Source organism: Phasianus colchicus, chromosome 1 (assembly GCF_987193195.1).
Source record: "Phasianus colchicus chromosome 1, bPhaCol1.hap1.1, whole genome shotgun sequence".
Classification (NCBI taxonomy): Eukaryota; Metazoa; Chordata; class Aves; order Galliformes; family Phasianidae; genus Phasianus; species Phasianus colchicus.
The window spans coordinates 107961274-107972249 of NC_143436.1; the positions used below are offsets into that span (position 1 = coordinate 107961274).

At 40.8% G+C, this 10976-nt stretch overlaps 1 long non-coding RNA gene across 2 annotated transcripts; it reads right to left on the bottom strand.

Moving 5' to 3' along the window:
* Positions 1 to 655: 655 nt before the first annotated feature.
* LOC116242042 (uncharacterized) lies at positions 656 to 6599 on the bottom strand. 2 transcript variants are annotated; one of them, XR_016467059.1, is made up of 5 exons: positions 6446 to 6599; positions 5471 to 5592; positions 5357 to 5390; positions 4155 to 4308; positions 656 to 4069 (listed from the first exon to the last, which is right to left on the bottom strand). It is a non-coding gene; the product is annotated as an uncharacterized LOC116242042 (long non-coding RNA). The 2 variants fall into 2 exon arrangements; XR_004169643.2 differs by having other exon boundaries at positions 656 to 4308.
* Positions 6600 to 10976: the final 4377 nt, after the last annotated feature.

Sequence of the window (10976 nt, forward strand, 5' to 3'; positions counted from 1 at the left end):
TTAAAAGCTGATCAGATTCTTTGCAAACCACAATACCAAGTTTTACAAAGAATTACTTGCAAAAATAGAGAGAAAAATCAGTTATTTGATATTAGTAGGAGCCGCCCCTCAAAAACTTTCAACTTGGTGCTAGCATCATCTCTGAGCTCCTCACATACTCATATGAGACATTGTATAGATGCAGACTTTTGCCCCTTGCTTATTCATGTGCAGAAATACAAGGTGCAGATTTGCTTAAACTGTGATAAGTTGATATAATTGTGGAACATGGTAACTGCTACATTCTACTGTAACAGAATAAGCAGCAGAGAGAAAAAAAAAAAGAATTTGATGACTTATAACTAACTCATTCTTTTATTTAATTTTCCCCCAATACTGATATTGTTTTATTTGGTTTGGAATAGATTCTTTAAAAAAACAAAAAAAAGAAAAATATCTTTGAAAGTAATGGAATATCTCTCCAAGTATGTAAGGGCAAACCTTCCCTCACAGAGTCTTGTTGGTTTCAAAGGGAAACATACCTTTATTGTTTCTCAGAAAACCTGAGATGCTATTTTCTCTATTTTCCAAAAGAAAACTAAAGTGGAAAGTTTGTCCATTTTGGAGGTATCCCACACACTGAGCTCCATAATCGCACTTGCAGAGTGGTGCATTATTCATCAAATACATTTGTTCGAATGATGTCATATATATCTCCCTAATGGGCCACATTACTTAATAAAGGATTTATATTTTCTGTTGGGAGGCTGCTTGAGGATGTAGAGAACTTTTACTGGGCTTCTGAGTCTTGTAAAATGGTATAGCTTTTTTCAGGCAGTCCTGATCCATCTGGGGGGCCTCTGCTTATGTTTCTCAGTAGAAATGTTGGCTTATTTACCAAACTTGATACAAGCACTATGCCATAAACATAATATTTAATACAACGTTATTATATATAGCTATAATAATTAATGTTCAAAATACACACGTGTACTGTGGAGTTATGTTTCACAAATTAATATACATATTACATTAACCCAGTGCAGAATATCAAATAAATCTATTTCTGCTGCATCCAAAACAGACATTTGAATGTGTGAAGCAAATAAGAAACATGTTTCCCAGTAGATGTAGAGGCTGTATTTCATGAAGATCTCCGTATGTCTTAATTCATCTCATATTTCCATGGCCATTTGCATTTCTTCTCCCTTTTTGTCTCAGAACTGGTACGAGTTAGTCTGTTTGTAGAAACAGAGTCAAGGATGATATGCTGTCTCTCCACATTGCCTTAGTAAAATTGTCATGGCTTTTTGCTTCTCAAATATTGTTTTGTGATTACTTTCCTCTTTTGGAGAGAAAGGCAAGTAGAAAAGGAAAATTAAATATGAAAGTAGTTTAGCCCTCATGCAGAGAATCATGATCTTTACTTAGCATTAGTTGATAATGTTTAAGTAAGGAGACGGTGTAAATAAAAACAAATATATAATCCCCTAACTACTGTAGGGGCCAAATCAAAAGGCATATGGCCGTTCAGTAACTACATTGCTGTAGCACATGTCCTACACAGTAAAATAACCTGTACTTTCAGCTAACATCTAGAAAAAATATTATCTCACAGCTTTGGTTGGAAGGTTTGTTCACCTATGCAGTCCAAAACCAAGAATTACTTTGCATGCTTTAGGTCACAGATTCTTAGTTAAAATTTAGCATTGTAAAATAATATGTCAACTATCCTGTGTCTTATTTTTGTCCACTAGGTGATTTACAGATCATTTCCATAATATTTTAAATGAAAATGCTTTTTTAACTAGAAAACCAAAAATGATTTTGGAAGTCTTATGCAGATGAAGCCTGGGTACATTTTCATTTGTCAGCACCAGTATGGAGCTACTAGTGGGCAAAAATTAACTTGAGTTTCCCTTGTTGCTTCTGCCTCTTCAACATGAGCAAATATGGAAATAACTGATATGGCATTTGCTAATGACATCTACTCTTTCTGTGGTCGTTAACATGCAGGATGATGTATACCAAGAATTCTTTTTATGTGGAAAGCTATAAACTGCTCTCCAAAAAAAAAAAAAAAGCACCCCTTAGAGCTTAGTAGAGGGGTAGCAGCAAAGAAAATGTCTGGTGACCAGAAAAATCAGACTTCCAACACTAGCAGCACTGAGCTGGTCAAGGGAGCACTGACTACATATTTATCCTTTAAATGTTTGAGTGCAGTCTTTCAAGATATCCACACTGTTGTCATTGTAATAGGGACTTATGTAAGTTTATTTTTTCACACCTTGCCTGTTAAAGTCCTTTAATGATAGAACATCAATTGTGTGATTATTACTGTAATTACTGCTGTTCTTCACAGTGAAGAGAAATACAATGAGCAGGCAAGTAAACCTATCTACCATAGTTTCTTTCCCTGTGGAGATGAGTTTTTCCATCCTGGAGTTGAAATGCACATTGCTGATCAAGTCTACTTCACTTAGGAAAGTGATAGCATGTTTTCTTCTTCTGGATACCCTTCAGAATGATTACAGTATGGTGCACAGCCACCATCAATACTGATCTGGGGATACAGTCATCTCATTGCGTGAAAACAAACCGGATGAATGTTGTCCAAAATACAGTGCAACGTTACACGGTAATCTGCTGTTTAGTACGTTCAAAATTGCTTCTGTGCTGCAGCACTTGGAGGGGAACAACTTTACAGGTATTTCCTCAATGCCAGGTCCTTAACTACAAAATATTTACAGATGTATTCTACTTTTTGAAGTCTCAGCATCAGAAGAGATCTGTAGTAGTAACAACACCAAAAGACAGAAGTGGAGCAATCCAGAGAAGCTAATGTAAAATAAATAAATAGGAATAAATATTGTGTGTGTCACATCTCCTTTCCTCGGTTCCTTTGTATTGCCTCTGGCTCAGGCCCACCCAGAAGAGTTTAAATATTGGTTAATGTGTCACTTCTGAAAACAGGATATATTGCAAATAAGTTTCCCTCCTGCCAGAACCTGGGCACGTAACAAAGAAAACCCATATGGCTGAGGTGGTCAACCTGAAATCTGTTTCCAAGACAGTGATTTAAGTAAGAACATGAAACAACGTGATGGGAATCTGTTTCTGAAGCAAGACTTACAATGCAGAAAGGGGGAAGGTGCAAGCCTAGCTTATTACTGTTGCAGTTTTAAGATTACAATCTTGTGGTCTCCTTGGGATGTCATAACATGCTTTGAACTTCTATCAAGATATTTCCATATTCATTTGCTTACTTCCACAAGGACAGACACCAATAAGACAATATGCTACAAATAATTTTGTCTAAAGTTACCGAAGAGGGGGAAGAAAGAGGGAAAGAAGAAAGGAGGAGGGGGAGAGAGAGAATATTTGGTCTGCTCTTAATTAAAACCAGCCGATGACATACAATGATTTGTCTGAAGCACTTCTGAGCTGTACCCATTTCTGTTTACACTTGACAGCTGTACATTCTTTCCTGCCTGTATTGTTTGAACTATGGCCAATGGTACAATCATTAAATCTTTGATAGTATTTCTTAAATACAAAATTGACCCTTTTTTTTCAGACAAAAAGAGAGGTAGAGAAGGAACAGCTATGTTACATTAGAGAGGTTTGGATTTACTAGGTCATACACTCTGTATTGCAAAATAGTGCCTCTGGTCATTTTTGGATTGGCTATTAAGATTTTTTTTTTCATGTTCTTCACATCTGCTTACAAAAAGAAATCATCATCCTGTCACCCTTCCTCTCAAAAGATGCCTGTTTTGGGTAGAGAACAAAGCATAGCGTCCATGATTACTGGGTCTGATTCTGCACTGTGAGAGGCAGAGGGTCTCACCAGCCCACGACAGGTTTTTGCTATGCACAGAAAGTTCCAGAAAAGAATCCACAGATTAAGAAAAACAGGAAAGTTAAATACGAGACATTTGAAACCAGCTGTCAATCCACTACAAATGGAGAAGCTGGAAAGTAAAACTTTGTCAAGGCCAAACATGTCCTAGGTGCTCTGTGGGTTCTTTCTCTGAATCCAGACTGCAGCCTCCAAGATCAGTGGCTTATTACAAATGGAAATGCTTACCTAAAAAGGAGAGAAAGACCATTAGCATATGCCTTATCCCTTAAGTCTGAGCTAAACCACAGAACTGATTTGATCCAGATATTACCAGCTGTCCCCTGAACTTGCTTGAAGAGGGTTTTGTTGCCAGCTTTGGCAGAGGTGAATGGTCAGATGATGCTGTATTACTAACCAGAGCTGTGCTGCTCCTTCTTGGGCTGAGACGCCAGAGATGCATTTTGTTTCATAGACTGGAGCTTAGTCTAAAATCACACAGAGTAAACAGGAAGGATATATTTAGCTTCTGCAGCTTAGTGGGAGTGGGAAACCTTCTCTTGACTTTAAAGTCCTGCAGTTGTCTGTAAAAACTTGCAAAGTCCTGGTGACTATCTCTGAGCTCCCTAGGACTGTATGAGCTTGAGGGGCTGTCTAAGTCCTTCTGATACTGCAGCAGTACCTCTGCTCCTCTGTATATTCTGTTTTACGTGGAGACTGCCCTGGTTTACCAGGAAGAGTTTATTTGTTAATTTAAATGTGCTATGAAACTAAAGTCTTAAGAGTTTGTTTGGTTGGTTATAGCAGCACTTAACTGCCTAAATTGAAATTAATGAGCAGGACAAAAGGAAGCATAGTCTCAGCCTTGAACAACTGCATATCTGCCTCCTCTGCCTCTAATTTCCAGACTTTCTGAAAAGAAAGACTGCCAAAGATATGTAAAAACACATTGCACAACACTGAATGCATTCAAGCAGTGTCACAGCAATGCTGGGAAGGCATGGAGTCAGAGCATGACAGAGTCCCTGCCCCAGGGACCTCCATGTGAGATTTTCAAAACTGCTCAGCACTGGCCTAATTGAAGTCAATTGGAGTTTTTCCCTAATTTACTTTCAATATTAGATCAAAGCTAAAATGTCAAAAAAAGTTCACTTACATTCTAAATTATTAAATTATTCAATTTTTCAACCAGTCTGGGATCTTGATGAATTAAAAATAGTATTTCAGATCCTGGTATCCTGCCCTGTCATTAAAAGTATATACTTGCTAGTTTCAATGGATTTTCTATTTTCTTCTTATTTTCTTCTGTGCATCAAAAAACACCGGAGAAGATGCCTTTTCTGAGAAGTCACAAGCATGAGAGGAACTGATTGACAGGCACAAAAGCAATTACTACATCAGCCACAAACGAGGACCGAGAGTCAGTGTTTTTCAGGCTACTCAGAGTGGCATCCATGTTGCAGGAACCAGGCATGCCCCCCATCACTGGTCCATATGAGGAATGTGGTCTGCTCCAGATGAGCCCTAGGTACATACCTTCACCTTCACTTCTGCCAGGGGCACATCATTCCTGCAAGCAGAAAAGGAGAAAGTTTCATTGTGTACCTACAGATCGCCATTTGACACTAAGATTCATTTTGTAAGTCTGACCTTAGGCAAACCACCAGAAGGAATCTCATTTCACCCTGCAGATTCAGCCTCAAGTTTCCAGGTCTTTGAAGAATACCTCTGGAGAATACTAGAGGTGAAACATCTAGAAGACTGCACATTTCCTGTAACAGCGAATAATTTACATCTATTGAAAACTGGATAGGCTGTGCTGACACCCTGTCTTTCTGGATTGTGCCTTCCTATTGTACTGGTTGATCTGTCTACTAGGCTAGAAGTTCGGGTTTCCCTCTTTCTCCCTTTCTTCATTCTTCCAGCACCCATAAACCTTGTTCTTGCATGAACTGTCCCCAATATAACCTACTATTGCGGTATTTGAGAGGTGAAACTTATGGTAAAGTTCATGTGCACATTAGTGAGTCAGTCCTGTAGACAGCTCCCTCATCATGCCATCCCAACAACCGTCCTTCCACTGCACTGCTTCTTAAGGATCTTCACTTTGCAATTCAGATACACAAATCTCACTCAGAAACCACCATCTTGCTACCTGTTATGACACTGCCTTGGGGCTTTGAGAGTAGAAAGAGGAACCTTAGCTACAGAGAATCTTGTCTTCTGCTTTGAATCACTGATTTTTCTCGCAGTGTGTTCATTACAAGTGTTAAGTACAGTTACCATCTAACTACCTCATCATCACTCTTGACTGATACAGGAATTTTAGGGACTGGCATGACAGGCCCATGTAAATACAAATAAATCAGCACCATTGAGAAGAATAAAGGAAAATAAAAGAAAGAAATCTCACAGTACAAACTTTGAGAAGGCTAGACTTTATAAGCATGACTACCAGCAGCAATAAAATCTGACTTTCTGGTTTCTTAGCTATTTACCATGTGCCTTCTTGTTTGATTTCTCCCTCTCTTCCTTCAATGGAATAGAAGGATATTTTTAAAATAAATTATGACAGAGTTTTTCCATTTGTTTTCATTTGTAAGGGTACTTCATCTACATACTCACATGTATAACCCACTCCTGAGGGTTGTCTCCTGTCTGTTGTACTTTATTGAGAGGTGAAGCAATTCAGCTGCCTCCTAGATTAACACTAATCTAGGACTGCTCTGAACTGGCAAGTCATGAAATACAAAACCAAGGACAACAACCCACTGCCACAGTGCCAGCAGGCAGCATGTGCTGGCCCAGCTAAGATCCTCAGCCATTTAAGAGAGAGTGGAGTTACACCACAGTTATGCCCCAAGCAGGTGGACCTAATGAGTAGTGAGATGATTCAATCCAAGGGGGATTCAAGGGGATTCCTTACAGAGCACTGAATCATCAGGTCTGTAAAATAATTTCCACAGCAAACTGTTGAGAACAAACAGTTAAAGCTGCAAACAGAAGATTTGGGTCCAATACCAATCTCTTGGGACACTGCTGAGTCATATGCAGGACTTGGATAAAAAAAGTGGATGTCACAGCTGGATGCATTCAGCTAGGAAAGAAATCAAAGAAATGATCAGTTCTTAGCTGATTATATTTATTTGTAGTTCATTACTGTATTTATATTCCTTCCTATGAAGAGTGTACAACAATCAGCCAGGCTGGTCCTTCTGGGGAAATACTTATCGGAGCCTCTAACACAACACAAATGTAGAGGGTCCTCATTAGGAGGCAGTGAAATGACAACTCCAGGCAGTTTTCTGCAGTTTATGAGCAAGGAGAGTGAAGACAAGGTGGGAAAAACATGAAAAAAGAAGATAATGAAATACGGTGTCCCCTGCAAGGGAAGACAGAGTCTGGGCGAGAAGCACAGCAGGGGTATTCATGCCAGCCAACCTCAGGTGTCTCATCTAGATGCCTACACTGAGCTCCCCAATCACCCATTGCAGAGGCAGGCCCCTGAGGACTAAAACTACTCAGGAGGTCCCAAGGACTTGGTAGGATGCTGAAGAGTCTCACCTTGGTTGGAAGTTAATAAGTTTGATGTGCCTTTATGCATCACCAGGTCTTATCCTGTCACTCTTTGTGTTTGGGGTGCTTGGCTAAATGAGAGACCCATACACTCTAGCTGAGACCTGTACTACAGAATAGTTTTCAAATCCTTTCTTTGTGCAGGCCTTGGTACAGATCTAAGAAGTGGCAGCAATCAGCCTATGGGAGGTGTTACCTAGGCTTGGGGCCAGTGTAATTAGTTGACCATGTGCCTATGCCATAAATGCAGTCTTCAGTAACACGTGGATCCAAGGGATCAAAGTCTGGATGAGCAAAGCCAGCTTAAACAGGTTAGCTGAGAGGATTTGCCTTTTTTTTCCTATAGCTTGACAATACTCAGAAGGAATGCCACATCACTAAGTTCACATTAGGCAGCACTGCATTACAAAATTCAAAACAGAGATGTGTCTTATTGTGTTTAAATATTATTAAATCAGCTCCCTCAGCTTCTTTAGGGCTATGCCAGTTTACACCAGTTGAGGATGTGGTGTGAGCTCTCAAGGAAGCTGCTTGGTCCTAAGTACAAACACATTGCCTGCTAAGATCTCACAAGCCACGGAAAAAAACTCACCTGGGATTCCAGTGATCTCTTGCTGCTGTTCAGCCTGAAGAACTGAGGTATAAATGTAATATGAAAAAATAAAAATATGTGTATCTTTAACTGAGCTAGATTTCTGCGTCTCTTGCTTTTAGGAGTATTATATCAACACCTGTTACTTTTGCCCTAGTCAACATTTCCATCAGAAACTTATTGTTTCAGGAGTTTTATAGCTAGTAAAACTTTTATAAGTCAGACATGATGTGCTTTAGAAAAAGGCTAATCTTTTGGGTCTTGGTGCTGGAATGTGCTTTCATATGCAACAAATGTATAAGAGAGTAATGGTTGTAGTGGCTTTTCTTATATTTAGAGGGAGAAAGAATTGCAAATACAATCAGATATCAAACCATTCAACCATTAACTTTACACTGAGAGTCTGGGCCACTCTCACAAAATATCTGTCTACAGGCAGCAAATAAAATGAAAGGCAGACAGTAGGGAAATTCTAATCCCTCACTTCTGAAAAGAACTTAAGCACTTAAGTCCATTCTTACTTCAAAAGACATTTAAGCATATACGCAAACCCCTTTTGCAAAATGATTGCTTTCCACAGTTTGTTCTGCAAACCCAAGAGTCACCCCGCTCTGCTCATTGCTGATGCTCTTGAAATTACTCATGGGCATAAATATTTGCAAGAATGAGACCTAACTGAGGAGCTGTGTCTATATGAGGCATCATGGCCAAGCAACACCCATCTAAAGAAGAATGCTCCCAGACTTGCTGTCTCCACTAGAGAGCAGTTACCAGCACAGAGTGGAGTCAGTAATGTCACCCATATGGCAGAACCCTGGAGTGTGCCATGCCCCCTGGCAGCAGGCCACATCTCAAATGAGCCCAATGTGTCTCCTAGGAATGCATCTCCAAATGGACCTTGGGAAGAAGAGAGCAATTCCATGGTTGGCAGCTGCTTGCAGAGGAACCAAAGTTTCTCTAAAATCCCTCTAACTCTGTAGAAATAGCAGACTGAGGTTCCCCGTGGCTGTTTGCAGCACACAAGCCTGACCAAGAGAACTGTAGAGGTCCTCTATAAACTGCCAACTCACCCAGCCTGAGAGTTTAAGGAGTGAACAAATGGTACCTCAATTCAAGGTATCAGTGAAATTGAAAGGATCTCCAGGGAAACCTACCACTCCTCTGACACCAGCCAGAGGATGACTGCCCTTTCAGAGGTGGCTCACCCCTTGGTGCCTGCCAGCTGCTGAGACATCCTCTGGAGAGATACCAATGATATCTGGGAAAGGAAGAAATTGTAATTTCACAGAAGCACAATGACATATTACACCGTTTCCCTGGATGCAATGTTCAGAAGCTCTGAGCTGAATCAGCCCCAGCTCATTCCCACATTTGAACATCCTAGGAAAAGCTACCCCAAATTTTACTGGTTCAGGGCTCACTTTCCATGAAATAAATAATTTATTGCTAACTGTGTGTGATGTGGTCTTGCAGAATTTTGAATTAGCAGGAGAAGCAACTTTCTGGACACTCACAAATAATCAGACATATATACTTATTGGGATGTAGCCAGTGTTGACAAACCCCAGGTTAAAAAGAAGAATCTGGTGCAGACCTCTGTTACTCAAAAAGAAATGGCCAGCCTTACAAAATTTGAGTGTCTGTGGCTTTGCTCAATTTCTGTTTGGAGACTCCTGTATCCACTCCAAGTTTTGAACCTTTCAAAGTTTTGAAAACCCAATAAACATCTAATTGCTGTGTTTTTACAGTGCTACCTAAATTCACAGGATCATAGAATCATTTGAGTTGGAAGGGACCCTTAAAAGCCATCTGGTCCAACTCCCATGCAATGAGCAGGGACACCTCCAGCTCCATCAGGTGCTCAGAGCCCCATCCAGCCTGACCTCGAGTGTCTCCAGGGATGGGGCATCCACTGCCTCTCTGGGTAACCTGCTCTAGTGCCTCATCACTTATTGCAAAGAACTTATTCCTTCTATTCAATCTAATCTTCCCTTTTTTAGTTTGAAACCATTTCCCCTTGTCCTATCACCATAGATCCTGCTAAAGACTCTGTCCCTTTCTTTCTTACAGCCATCCTTTAGATACTGAAAAACCACTCTCAGGCCTCCTGAAGCCTTCTCTTCTCCAAGCTGAACACACCCAGCTCTCTCAGCCTGCCCTCACAGGGGAGGTATTCCATCCTTTGAATCATTTTTGTGGCCCTCCTCTGGATGCCCTCCAGCAGCTCCATGTCTCTCCTGTGCTGTGGACTCCCCATCTGGACGCGGTGCAAGATCTCATACCTGGAAGATCTCATACAGACAGGGGATGATGATGAAAATACTGAGTAACAGAAGAGCAAAAAAAAAGTGAGATGTGTAGGTGTGGCCTGTGTTTCTTTCTCCAATGCAAGGGAGAGACAAAAGTTTGAGTCCCATCAAGATTTACTTGTCTTTACCATTCCCTATCATACCTTACAGCAAAGGGATGCCAACCCAGAAAATCTTCAAATCCAAACACCAAGATATTAAAGCTTTTTGGCTTTATCTTAGCACCGAGAACGAAATAATTTTTCCTGTTTCTAACTCAGCCCACACGTAGAGCTGTGCCTTCAGCAGGAGCTGCTGACACCCTTTTGTGATGGCAGGAAGCAGAGGACAGCCTCCCCACCTAACAAAACAGCCACAATGTTGATGTTGACGAACGCTGCTTTTCTGCCCTCCTCTCCCAGTGCCGGGGGACCTGTGTCCCCACAGACTAGCTGGGGCTGGCTGTAGCTTCCTTCCATCGGAGGGCTCCGGCTGCCGACACCGTTTCTGGGCAAACAGCCACTGCTGTGATGCTTGCAGCAGACAGGCCACAGCTGGGCCAGGGGATCTCAGGGCAGGCTGCGCGGCAGCACCTGGCCTTTGGTTCCTGGTAGAAAGAACTTCCCGGTTTCCTTCAAGCCAGAACTTTTCCTTTTTTGTTGTTGTTGGTTTTTTTATTTTATTTTATTTATTACTTTTT